The 13721-nt window shown below is 38.0% G+C and overlaps 1 protein-coding gene and 1 long non-coding RNA gene across 2 annotated transcripts in view; both read right to left on the bottom strand.

The window, feature by feature from the left end:
• Positions 1-13721, bottom strand: part of CDKL4 (cyclin dependent kinase like 4) — a 138314-nt gene that overhangs the window by 48115 nt on the left and 76478 nt on the right.
• On the bottom strand, positions 10366-11919 carry LOC144579316 (uncharacterized). Its single transcript, XR_013526646.1, has 2 exons — positions 11792-11919; positions 10366-10494 (listed from the first exon to the last, which is right to left on the bottom strand). It is a non-coding gene; the product is annotated as an uncharacterized LOC144579316 (long non-coding RNA).

Raw genomic sequence — 13721 nt, 5'->3', positions numbered from 1 at the left:
GATCTTCTTCCTTCTCTCATTCTCCACTCTCTGAAAGGCTCTAGTGTGTGTTGTTCTTCTGCCTGTCGTATGTCCCTGTGTTCTCATCATTTAGCTCCCACTTGCAAGTGAAAATATCTGGTATTTGGATTTTGTGTTCCTGCATTAGTTTGCTAAAAATAATAGTCTCCAGCTCCATCTATTTCCCTGAAAAAAACATGATCGCATTCTTTTGTGGCTGCCCAGTGTTTTTTGGTGTATATGTACCACATTTTCTTTATCCAGTCTACCATTGATGGGAATTTAGCTTGTTTCCATATTTTTGCTATTGTGAACAGTGCTGCCATGGACATATGCGTGCACATGTCTCTATAACAGAAGGATTTATATTCCTTTGGGTACATACCTAGTAACCCATTACTAGGTTTGCTGAATCAAATGGTATTTCGCTCTTTAGGTCTTTGAGGAATCATAACACTTTTTCACAATGGCAGAACGAATTTGCATTCCCGAATACAGTGTGTAAGTGTTGTTTTTCTATCTAACCTTGCCAGTATGTGGGGTTTTTCTGACTTTAATAATTGCCATTATGACTGGTGTGAGATGGTATCTCATTATAATTTTCATTTGCATTTCTCTAATAATCAGTGATGTTGAGCTTTTTTAATATGATTGCTTGTTGCATATATGTCTTGTTTTGAAAAGTGTCTGTTTATGTTCTTTGCCCATCTTTTTATGGGTTGTTTGTTTTCCTCTTGTAAATTTAATTTCCCTACCGATGTTTGATATTAGATTTTTGTGGAATGCATAGTTTACAAACATTTTCTCACATTCTGTAGGTTGTCAGTTTTCTCTGTTGATAGTTTATTTTGCTGTGTGAAAGTTTCTCATTTTAATTTGACCCGTTTTCCATTTTGCTTTTGTTACCTTTTCTTTTGGCATGTTCATGATGAAATCTTTGCCTGTGCTTATGTCCTGAATGGCATTGCCTCGTGTCTTGCAGAGCTTTTATAGTTTTTGGTTTACATATCAGTGTTTAATCTATCATGAGCAAATTTTTGTATGTAATGTAAAGAAGGGGTCTAGTTTCAGTCTTTTGCATATGGCTATCCAGTTATCCTGGCATCATTTATTGAATAGGGAGAATCTTTTCCCCCTGCTTGTTTTTGTTAAGTTTGCCAAAGATCAGATAGTTGTAGATGCTTGGTATTGTTTCTGGATTCTGTTCTGTTCATTAGTCTATGTGTTTGTTTTTGTACCAGTACTATGCCGTTGTTTCCTGTAGCCCTGTAATGTAGTTTGAAGTCTGGTAGCATGTCGCTTCTAGCTTTGTTCTTTTTGCTTAGGATTGCCTTGGCTGTTTTCGGTTCCACATAAATTTTTCAAAAGCTGGTTTTCTGAAAAAAATAATAAAACTCAACCTACTTCTTAACATTTTTCAAGAACCCAAATGAAATCATGACTGCTCTTGGAGATGGCACTCTGTATGTTTCAATTTACTACCCAGTAACTGGTCTATTAAAATCATACTGGTTAAAAAATAATAAACTTGAAGCTAGACCAATGAAGGAGAAAAGGAGGAGATTCAAATAAACCCCATCAAAAAGAATAAGGGCAATATTACCACTGACCCCACAGAAATACAAACCACCATCAGAGAATATTAGGTACAACTGTAGGCACTTCTTTTTCTTTAATTTTGAGATGGAGTTTTGTGCTTGTTGCTCAGGCTGGAGGACAATGGTGAGATCTCTGCTTACTGCAACCTCTGCCTCCTGAGTTCAAGCGATTCTCCTGCCTCAGCTTCCTGAGTAGCTGGGATGACATGCATGTGCCACCGTGTCTGGTTAATTTTGTATTTTTAGTAGACATGTGGTTTCTCCATGTTGAACCAGCTAGTCTTGAACTCCCAATCTCAGGTGATCAACCCACCTTGACCTCCCAAAGTTCTGGGATTGCAGATGTGAGCCACTGAACCTGAAAAAATTGAGAAATCTAGAAGAAACTGATAAATTCCTGGTCACAACCACCCTCCCTGGGATGCAAGTTTGGTTTAACATATGCAAATCGATAAATGTCATCGTCACATAAACAGAACTAAAGAAAAAAATTACCCACATGATTATCTCAATGGATGCAAAAAAAGCTTTTGATAAAATTCAACTTTCATGTGTGTTAAAAACTCTCAATCAACTAGGTATTGAAGGAACGTACCTCAAAATAATAAGAGCCACATGTGACAAACCCACAGCCAGCATCATACTGAATGGACAAAAGCTTAAAGCATTCCCCTTAAAAATTGGCAAAGACAAAGATGCCCTCTCTCCCCACTCCCATTCAGCATAGCTTTGAGGGTGTCCTTTGCTCTTGGATTTCTAATTCTTTTAATTGTGATATTGGGTAGTTAACTTGAGATCTCAATTTTTTTTTTAGATGGAGTGTTGTTCTCTCAACCAGGCTGGAGTGCAGTGGTGTGATATGGGCTCACTGCAACATTTATCTCCTGGGTGCAAGCAGTTCTTCTGCCTCAGCCTTCTGAGTACCTGGGATTACAGGTATGTGCCACAACACCAGCTAATTTTTGTATTCTTAGTAGAATGGGGTTTCACCATGTTGGTCAGGCTGGTCTCAAACTCCTGACCTTGTAATCTGCCCGCCTTGGCCTCCCAAAGTGCTGGGATTACAGGAGTGAGTCACCACAGCTGTCCTGAGTTCTCACTTCTTGATGTGAGCATTTGGTACTATAAATTTCTCTCAACACTACTTGACTAGCTGCATCCCAGAAACTCTGGTAAGTTGTATCTTTGTTCTCATTAGTTTCAAAGAACTTAAACTTCTTGATTTCTGCCTTAATGTCATTATTTATCCAGGAGTCATTCAGGAGCAAGTGACTCAGTTTCCATGTAAGTGTATGGTTTTGAATGAATTTTTTAGTCCTGATTTCAAATGTGATTGCATTTGCCTTGTGACCTAAGGTATCTTCTATACTTATGAATGATCTATGTGTTGAGCTGAAAAATGTGTATTCTGCAGTCATTGGATGAAATGTTCCTTGAATATCAGTTCCATTTGGTCTGTAGTAAAGATTAAATTTAATGTTGATTAGTTGGTTTTCTGTCTGGAAGATCTGTTCAGTGCTGAAAGTTGGGTGTTGTAGTCTCCAGCAATTACTGTGTTAGGGTTTCTCTCTCTCTCTCTCTTATTTGCTGCGTGTGTCTGTTTTTCTTTCTCTCTCTCTCTGTCTGTCTCTATTTCTATCTTTGGAATTCTGATCATTTTAGTGTTGAACCTGTTTTAATTTTCTTCCGGAGTTCAACTTTTTTCTTATAGCTATTTCTGGAAGACATAAGGGTCATCTACTCCACTTTGTTGTCTTACTATTCTAACAAGAATTTTTTCACAAGTTCTGCTGTCATATTTTCAATTTCTAAGTGTTTTCTTTTTCTTTAAATTTGGTTCTTGTTTCATGAAAATGGTAACACTTTTATCTCTTTGAGAACATTCATATGGGTTTCAGAAGGTCTTATCTCCTAGCACAGTCCTTTTCATTCAGGCTGTATTTATGTGTCTTCTTGCTCTGGTCTCTGCCATTCATGTTAGAAGCTTTGCTCAGATGCCTGGTGACCCTTGGCTGTCTGCGTCTGTTAGAAAAAAATGGAGCACGGAAAAGCTAAAAGCTGATGGAAGTTCTGTGATTGTAACATTTTGTGGGCGGTGGTCTTGCTGGGTCAGACCTTTTCTTCTTGGGCAAGAGAGATTCTCTCTAGAGAAAAATCATCTTAACTTCTGACCAAGTATCTGCCACCCTCATTGGAACTAAGTGGTAGGAAAACCTGGAGGATCTCAGTGTTCAGTGTGTACATTTAAGCACTTGTGTCTAGAGAGCTCCTGCCTAGAGACACCAAATTTTACCCTGTAGAGAGGAAACATTCACCCTGCCACCACCGTGGGATGCAGTCACCCAGTCAATGGAGAGGATCTGGGATCTACCTACCACTGAAACATAAATTCCCTAGGTAAATTATGCTGCCAACTCTTGAACTCTTGGGGATCCTGGTTGCCTTCCTGCCACTGGCTTGGGATTTAGCATCCCTGGGTCTACTGTCAGGTGCCACTGACAGCTTCTGCTTGCCAGTTTCCTATATGCTGAAGGGATTGTCTTTACTTCCTTCTTATCTTTGTTGGTTTATTTATTTTTAATCATCCCATGTTAATGTGGTTTAATGATGGAGTGAAGGCATATGCAGGTATTCAACCAAACATCTTAGCTGAAGTTTGTGTATTTCTCTTATCGTAAAATCTTAATCATTCTATGTTTCAGTTAATCACATTTTTATATATGCATTCTGATTTGGGGATGATGTGAGGGAAGAGAGAGAGAAAGAAAGAGAGACTCAGACGGACAGAGACAGGGTGAGAGAGAGAGGCTACTGTGACAAATCTGTGGGTCTGTGTATTTGGAAGTCAATAGGAATTTAGCCCTGTTTTCTGTCTAAAAAGCAGGAGTGTCCAGAAAGTGGATCTTGAACCAGGCTAAGAATCTTTGAGGCAATGGCGCAGATCCAGTTGTGTTCAATTTTTAGTCCTTAGGCTGAAAGGGAAAATAATGTAAAACACATTTTAAAAAATTTCTGGCTGGGCGCGGTGGCTCAAGCCTGTAATCCCAGCACTTTGGGAGGCCGAGGTGGGTGGATCACAAGATCAAGAGATCGAGACCATCCTGGTCAACATGGTGAAACCCCGTCTCTGCTAAAAATACAAAAAAATAGCTGGGCATGGTGGCGAGTGCCTGTAATCCCAGCTACTCAGGAGGCTGAGGCAGGAGAATTGCCTGAACCCAAAAGGCGGAGGCTGCGATGAGCCGAGATTGTGCCATTGCACTCCAGCTTGGGCAACAAGAGTGAAACTTTATTTCTAAAAAATAAAAACATTTTCTGAAAGTGGTGTTTTCTGATTTGCCCTCAGATAATTAGATATAGAAGGTAGCCATACATTTTTGGCTAACTCAGCATTCGTTGCTACATTCAGCGAATTCATCTTTATATTCATGTTCTTTCTCTCCAGCTTAATATCCAAAATTTAAAAGTGAGGAATGCAGGATAGTTGAACTAAAAGAAACAGATCAACCACAACCTGCCTCTTCATCCTCTCACCCAAAGAAAACCATTGTTAACATTTTGCTATATTCTCTTTATGTACTTTTTAAGGTACTTTTATTCTAATATATTTTTGATCATAAAATTGTCTTAGACAATAAGTTTTCAGAAAAGAACACCCACTTTTTTAACACTCCAGGCTTCCAGCTGGCAGGTGACTGACTTGGGAATCCTGTATTTTAACAAGATAGGATGTTGATATGGTATCTTTTATTTGACTGTTCTGAGATGTTCTCTTTTTAGCATACTCTCTTTCATCCCCCTTTTCCCTGCTATACACACACATATACATACACACACACTCTCTTTCTTTCTCTCTCACATGCACATTCTCATATGCAAATACACACATGCCCATACACATGTGCACAAACACACAGGCACGTGCATACACACACTCACACTCATATGAACCAACATGCACATACACACTCCTTCATCTCCTTCCTCCCTGCTACACACACATACTCTAACACTCATATTCACAGACACACATGCACATGTGCACACACACATATGTACAACATACAATGTGTTAGAAGGCCATGTAGAAAATGATTGTTACTCTCCAAAAGGAAGGACACACACACTTTTGCAATACAAAAAAACAGCTCTGTTTCTGTAAAAAAATAAATTTTCTATTGGGCCTAGAAAGAAACTTAAAAAGTGTTTCTTCTTTTATCTAATCGGAACTTGTGTATGTGCACACACCCGTGTGACAGAAAGAGCCAGGGAGAGAGGGAAGGAGAGGAGATGAAGGCAAGAAGAGAGAGAACGATTAAAAAGCAAGTGCACTGTGGCAAGCTCGTCAGGACTAAGCGAGAAGCAGGCAGTTGTGGTGATGAGATAGGAGCTCGGAATGCTTCCTGGTACCAAGACTGTCATAAGTGGCTTTTGGGGTCTGAAAAAGTGCCAGCAGAATTCAGCGTTCCTTTGACAACCACTCAGAAAATAGAATGTGAAGAAGCAAGAGGAAGGGAAGGTGTGGGGCCAGCCATGAGAATGCACCCCGCTGCTCCACGGATGCCTAGAAATGCTGGTCACTTATAGGGCACAGGTGAAGGGAAGTCTGGACTGGTGGCAGCAGTGCTGCCAACCCATGTAGCCTGCTCTCTCAAGGGTGAATGTTCTTGCATAAGTAGTGGGGAAGATTATTCCCTAGTTTATATAGGCCCCATTTGTCCTAGACACAGATTTTAATGTTCTCAGGTGATCGCTTGCTTGTCTGTGTAAAAGATCAGCAATCCTTTTTTTTTTTTTCTGGAAAGGTCTAGGTAGTAAATATTTTAGGCTTGGCAGCCCATATGGTCTCTGTCACAGCTACTCATCTCTGTGGTTGTGGTGTGAAAGCAGCCATAGAAATGGGTAATAAAGGAGTGGGGCTGAGTTTCAAAGTACTTTTATGAGAACTGAAAATTGCATTTTATATGATTTTTGACATGTCCCAAAATATTGTTACTTTTTTGAATTCTTTCACATTCGTGGCTCATGAGCTGTATGACAAGAGACAACAGGCAGGAAGTGGTGGATGGGCCATGGTTGCCCAAACCCTGTGTCCAAATCATGGCATTGTACAAGCAGAAGGGATCTCCGACCCTCTCTTTTTTTCTCTTCCCTTCTCTTCAGTTTTTCATTGTGCTGATTTGGAAACCAGAAAACGAAAGCTCTGGGAAGTGAACTCTTTCTGACTTAACCTGTTAGTGGCAGTGTTAGGATAAAATTTCAGGTCTCAAGGAGCACTTCTTAGAGCCCAGATCAGACTGAATGCTGCTTTTGTGATTGCAGAAGGCATGCCATCCTCTGGTACACTAGCTCCTTAGGGTCACCCTGAATCTGAAACTTAGTTCTTCATAAAGTCTTTTGTTCTATGATTCCTCAGTGCATCATTTGCTAATTTGCACCAGTTACTCTGTTTAACACAACTGAGATATAGACATAAGCAAAGTTCCTGCCCTTTAGGAACTCACTTCTTCAGGGCCTGGTTTTGATAATCCAGACAAAGCTACTTGAATGTAGTTTTATCCTTAAAAGCAAAATCGGCTACACTTATGTAAGTTACAATAGTAATAAGAATTTAGGAAAAATCCGTTCTTAAAACAAGAAGGCAAAGAGAATAAAAAATAAACATCCAAGTCACCCTCTGACTGTGTGTTGGTTTTAAAACAACAAGACTATTATTTTAAGTGAACACAAGGAAAATTTTGCTACCAAGCGAATACAATTTCTAACAGGTGATACATCGACTCCTCTGATTCCAGACATTTCCGAAAGTGCCCTTACTACCTACATTACTTCCTTCTGTAAAGCTCTACTGATTAAGACTTGCTCTTTTGTGGTTGGATTTTTGCTTTTGGAATTACAACCTGCTTTTCAAGTCACATTTTGTAAATTAGTTAAGGTATCTTGCTGAGTGATAAAGTCTGAGTCAAAAACTTCCTGAAAAGTGCCTCGTGAACTCGTGAGGCATCATGGCACAGATCCCAATTGTTGGACTGAGGCAGAGAGGTAGAAAGAAGAACACAGACTTTAAGGTCTGACAGATGTAAGTATAGGTCCCACCTCCACCACGCATTAGATGTGTGATGTTAAATGAGATACTATACCTCATTGAGGTTCAGTTTTCCTCTCTGCAAAAAGAAGATGTTAAACCTTTCCTTGCACTATTGTTGTAGGGATTAGAGATGATGTAAATAAAAATGTTTCCAGCATGCTCGGTATTCAACGTACCTTGGATAGACTTATTTGGCCAGTTCACTGCAAAGGGTAATATACAAGAGTGAGATTTTTCTTTTCTTCAAAATGGACTTTTTGGGATTAAACTCTAAAACAGTGTTAAATAAATGAATCAAGATATTTTTCATTTCTGTTGTTGAAGTATGTGCCTTCTTACGTTTGGTAATGTTAGAATTTTCCACAGAAGAAATTGACACTTTCCTTCTTAATCATGCTAGAAATTCCATATTTCAACACTAGTTACTATTTTCTTTTCGAAAAGTGTCATTTGTCTAGCTTCCCTTGAAAGATTAGCTAAATGTCACATTATCTCTGCTTCTGCTAATCTTTCAAAATGCTCACGACCATAGTCATAACATTTTCTTCATGCTCGTTTATTTAAAAAAAAAGTTCTAAAGACAGTGTTGCTGAATATTTATTTGTTTAATAAAAATTAGGCTTTTAAATATAAAAATATAGATTTATTTTCAAACCTCTAGAAAGCAAAGAAAAATAGATTTGAAAAATATCTTGTTTAATCACATAAAGCTAGACAGGGTTAAATTACTGTTTTCATTTTGGTATATTTTATCTTAATCTTTTTCTATTTTTACTGTCCTTCTTTATATCCATAATGGTGATAACATGATGTATATATGAACATGTATATATTATATAAATATATGAAATACATAAATAAATCTTTTAAAAGTGGTATCTGTAGGCCAGGCACAGTGGCTCAAGCCTGTAATCCCAGCACTTTGGGAGGCCGAGGCGGGTGGATCACGAGGTCAAGGGATCGAGACCATTCTGATCAACATGGTGAAACCCCGTCTCTACTAAAAATACAAAAAATTAGCTGGGCATGGTGGTGCGTGCCTGTAATCCCAGCTACTCAGGGGGCTGAGGCAGGAGAATTGCCTGAACCCAGGAGGTGGAGGTTGCGGTGAGCCGAGATCGCGCCATTGCACTATAGCCTGGGAAACGAGCGAAACTCCGTCTCAATAAATAAATAAATAAAATGGTATCTGTTTAGTTATTATATATAAATATATATCTAATGACTATATATCTACATATCTACTTATATATCTATATATCTCCATGATAGAAGTTGGAAAATACTGAAAACTGTCGAGGAGTTCGGATAAACAACCTATTATCTCATTATACAGAAATAATTTTCTTCCCTATTGCTTCTCCACATTTTGGCTTAGATCAAATTTAGAAATGATTTTCTTAAAGTTTTTGGTATTGTGTTTTTAGAGTATCAAGATGTTGCTGCATATTCTGATTTTTATGTATAGTTGTCACAGGAACACCCACAAAAATAATTGTTCTGGAAAAGAATTTGTTAACAAATATTTTCTCCCAGGAAGTGGTGTATTAGCCTTTCCAGTGAAGAGATCGCCACTGGTGACACAGGTTATTCAATATGGGTTTTAAAAGAAAAATTCTGGACGTCAAAGTAGACATTGGGTTTATATCAACAGCTCAATCTTTTTTAAAATATGCTTTATTTTTAGAGCAGTTTAAAGTTAACAGTGAGGCATAGTGGAAAGTACAGAGAGTTCCTACATTCCCACCTCCCCAAATGCACAGCCTCCTCCACTATCAGCCTTCCTCACTAGAGAGGTACATTTGTTACAATGGATGAACCAACATTGACTTATCACAGTCATGCATAGTTTATAATTTACATTAGGGACCATTCTTGCTGTTGTATATTCAGTGAGTTTTGACAAGGGTGTAATGGCATGTGTCTACCATTATAGTAACACACAGAGTAGTTTCATTGCCCTAAACATCCTCTATGCTCTGCCCATTCATCCTTCCCCACTTTTCAACCCCCAGCAATCACTGAACGTTTTGATGTCTCTACAGTTTTGCCTTTTCCAGAATGTCATATAGTTGGATTCATAGAGTAAGTGGTCATTTGGGATTGGTTTCTTTCACTTAGTAGTATGTATTTGGGTTTCCTCTATGCCTTTAAATGGCTTCATAGCTCAAGCGCTTTTTTTTCCTGCAACAAAAGCCACAGTCAAAGCTTATTGCTTTTATTGCTGAATAATATTCCACCGTGTAGATGTGCAGGTTTGTTTATCCAGGCACTTGCAAGTCTATAGTGACCAGTGTGGAGCCTCGGGAAGCCATAAATGGTCTGGTGGTGGCAAAGGCCTGGAGCCTATGTTGATAGGAGCCATGGAAGTTGGAGGCATTGGATCTTAGAGCCATAGGGGCCAGCCTGGAGCTTGGGTTCACAGGGTCTGTCCCATAGCCTGTGGCTATAGGAACCTGCCTGGTGTTGAGTTCACTGAATTGTGCCTGGCATTGGAGTTGATGTTGAAATCAGGTGTTACATTTACTCTCCTCTCTGCACATACATAGTATCTCTTTCCATGCTGCACTACCCAGGTTTAGGGGCGGGGTAATGCAGATAATAGAAAACTGTCTTTTATACTCTATTTTATGCAGTTTTTCTTACTTTTCAACTCCACAAACGTGCTATAACCTCTCACCTGGATTCCTTGTCTCTTTTGAAGACATTTTGATGCACGGATGGCTGTTCAAATTGATGTTTCTATGAAGAAATAAGTGCTGAAAAGTTCTGTTTTGCCATTTTGTCCGTGCCATTCTTCTCTGTTAACTGAAAAAATATTTTTACTGAATAACATATTGTTAAAAATTGTCAGACCCTTGGCTTAGCTCTGGAAGTTTCTTTTTTAGAGCAAGTTCCTTTCATAGTTGTCTATAGAAAGACTATAGTTGTAAAATGTTGGTAGAGATGATATTTTGTGTGTAGAATTAAGAACAGATTACACATAAATGTTTAGTGGACAGTAAACATTTGTGTGTGATCTGTTCTTACACAAAAAAAAGAAGGTCTATAGCTTTAGAAAAGGGAAAATTATCAAGGTTATTCAGACAAAATAAAATGAGTTGAGAAAATTGAAGGGAATGTTTATACTTGAATGAGACCTCATGGAGAAAGACAAAATAAGGAAGACATGGGAGAATATTTGCATTCTCAGAACCACAAAAGTGAGGAAAGCCAAGAGCACAGCTGGAGTTGCACCAGATCAAGTAGACATTCCATCAGAGCCTGAACTGAGAATGCACCATTCCTAGTCCCCTTGATAACAGCCCCATTTTCTGTTAATAATACTCTATGGGAAAAATCTTGCAAAAATAGTCAGAAAAGGCAGAGTCACATGCGGTTCAGTGTGTTCCACCTTGGCAGACGGTCTTAGGAGGAGTTTTGGAAGGATCGTGCTGCAGGCAATGGATGAGATAATGATGAGAAATTTTCCAGCTCTGTATAAAAGGGCAAGCGAAATATACGCTTGTGAATTTTTGGCTGCCTTTCCATGCTGTATTTTCTGATCAATTTTATTTCAGTTCATGTGAAGATAAACTCTGATATGGTTATCTCTCGTGGGGTGTCTATTATTTTGTCAGAAATTGTATCAGGAACTTTATATAAATCACTGAATTACACATTTCCAAGCTGCATATGAATTAGGTATTACGGTGATCATTTTACAGATGAAGAAGATGAGACTCAGAGCAATTCATAAGTTGCCCAAGGTCAGAGAGCAAGTAAGTACAAGAAATAAAAGCCACATAAATCTAATTCCCATATCCTTGCTCTTTCAATGATGTTTCAGAGTTGATTACAAAAAGAACCATTCTGTGTGCTCAGGATAATTTACTACCAACTAAATTTAACCATAGGGCAGTCTTATAAACAGGGTAGAGTATGCAGTTAAGATAAAATTTGAGAAGAAAAAATTAAATTAAAATAGTACATAACCAATGATCAGAATATTCTCTCAGTATTTTAGAAATTTATGTGAGAATAAACTAGATACTGATGAAAAAATTCACATTCTTTATGCACAAATCTTGTAAGTAGCTACTGTTAAAGAAAGGATATTATTTACCTAGAAAAAAGTGGGCTTGTCAATCACTATATAACCATTCGTGGGGTGAATGTCTTTATTTTAGGCCTCTGGCTGATGGATCCAAGAGGTAGATACGTGATGTCAAAATATTCTTTTATAGGTAATTACGATTTACAATAAAGATACAGAGGCCACAAGGTAGTAGAGTTGAGTCATATTAACAGAAAACCTTGGGAGAGAAAGGAACCACCTCTCACTATCATGTTCAATGGCAAGATTAATAGAAGGTACAGCAAAGTGGAAACACATGCGAGTATACCCCCACTGATATTGGAAGTAATTTTTATCTTATATACTAAAAGTCATATCCCAGAATATACTCATAATGTGTACACTTATTGGGATATTACAATCAACATACAAAATATGTACCATATGTACATTGACTGTGATGTATGTATGTGTACACAATACAGATGTACAAAAAATGTACATAATCTGTACAATATGTACATTTATATGTACATAATCTGTACACAATAGGTATGTACATAATGTGTACAATATGTAAATATATAGTAATATCACAATGATCTCATAATCACAACAGCATATATAATCACAATACACATATAATACATAATATCAATATAAATGTACATATTGCACACATTATATACATTTACATTTATTGTGATATTACAATATGTACACATGTACATGCACACGTGCAGATGTGCAGTATATACACGTGAACATAAGTGTGCACAGTATGTACATATGTACACCACATGTTCATATAATGTAGACATGTACCTTCTGTACACGAGTAAACAATATGCACAATATGTACACGTATATACTAGGTACAAATATGGGTGTATTCCCGCTTTGGTAACCGGAGAGATTTCTATCTAATATACTAAATATAATATCCCAGAATGTAGTCAGTGTGTACATTTATTGTCATATTGTGATAAATGTATTAAATAGGCACAATCTGTACATGTACTCTGCTGTGCATATGTGTACACAATGCACATGTACAAAAAAGTACATAATCTGTAAAATATGTACCTATATATTTCTATAATGTGTACACAATGCATAGGTACATAATGTGTGCACTATGCACATTCCTCAAAATGTCAGTTATAAAATGTATATAATCATGGTAAGATATATAATCACACTAATACATATATATCGTGTAATATCACAAAAAACTACGTATTGTACACATTAGGTATGTATTAGGTACATATGTATAGTGCACATATTATGCAAATATGTATGTATCATGATAACACCATATGTACATGTATACAAATATGTGCCTACTATTTAAACTATGTACACATGCAGAAATAGGTGCAAACTACATACCTATGCACAGCAGGCTATTACTACAGTTCCGCTTGTAGCAGCCTCAATGCCCACCCTGGCTGCTTAAAGACCCCCTGGTTAAGGGGCTGTACTCACAGCCCCCGCCAGAGGGCCCATAACAGCTACCAGGCCCACGCTGGCTGCTTAGGGACCCCCTGCCTAGGGCGCTGTGCCCACAGCTGCTGGGGCCCAGCAATTTTGGAAATGTGGTGTAATATGATACTGGCAACCATATCACACAGAAATGTTAATGCTATTGTGGTTCTTTACATATTAGGCAATAGTTCTAATTACACATTTGGCATATTGACAAAAATGTCATCCTCACCCCACTGACATTAAAATTGAAAGCATAGGAGGGTTTCACCCCTTGCAATGTTTAATTCAAAATAATTGTTTTCTTGTTTACATTAGTGACCATATCAGAGCATGGTGTACACCTCTTGCAGTATTCAGAGTATTTCCCTATGGGCAGCAACATTTTTCTCTCCTTATCTGGATATTAGGAAGAATATCACAGGACCGGCTTACAGAGCCAGTCACATCGTGAGCAATGTCATCTGTAATCCCCTAGTTATTAAGA

Source organism: Callithrix jacchus, chromosome 14 (assembly GCF_049354715.1).
Source record: "Callithrix jacchus isolate 240 chromosome 14, calJac240_pri, whole genome shotgun sequence".
In the NCBI taxonomy this organism is placed as follows: Eukaryota; Metazoa; Chordata; class Mammalia; order Primates; family Cebidae; genus Callithrix; species Callithrix jacchus.
This window is presented reverse-complemented; position numbering and strand designations above follow the sequence as displayed.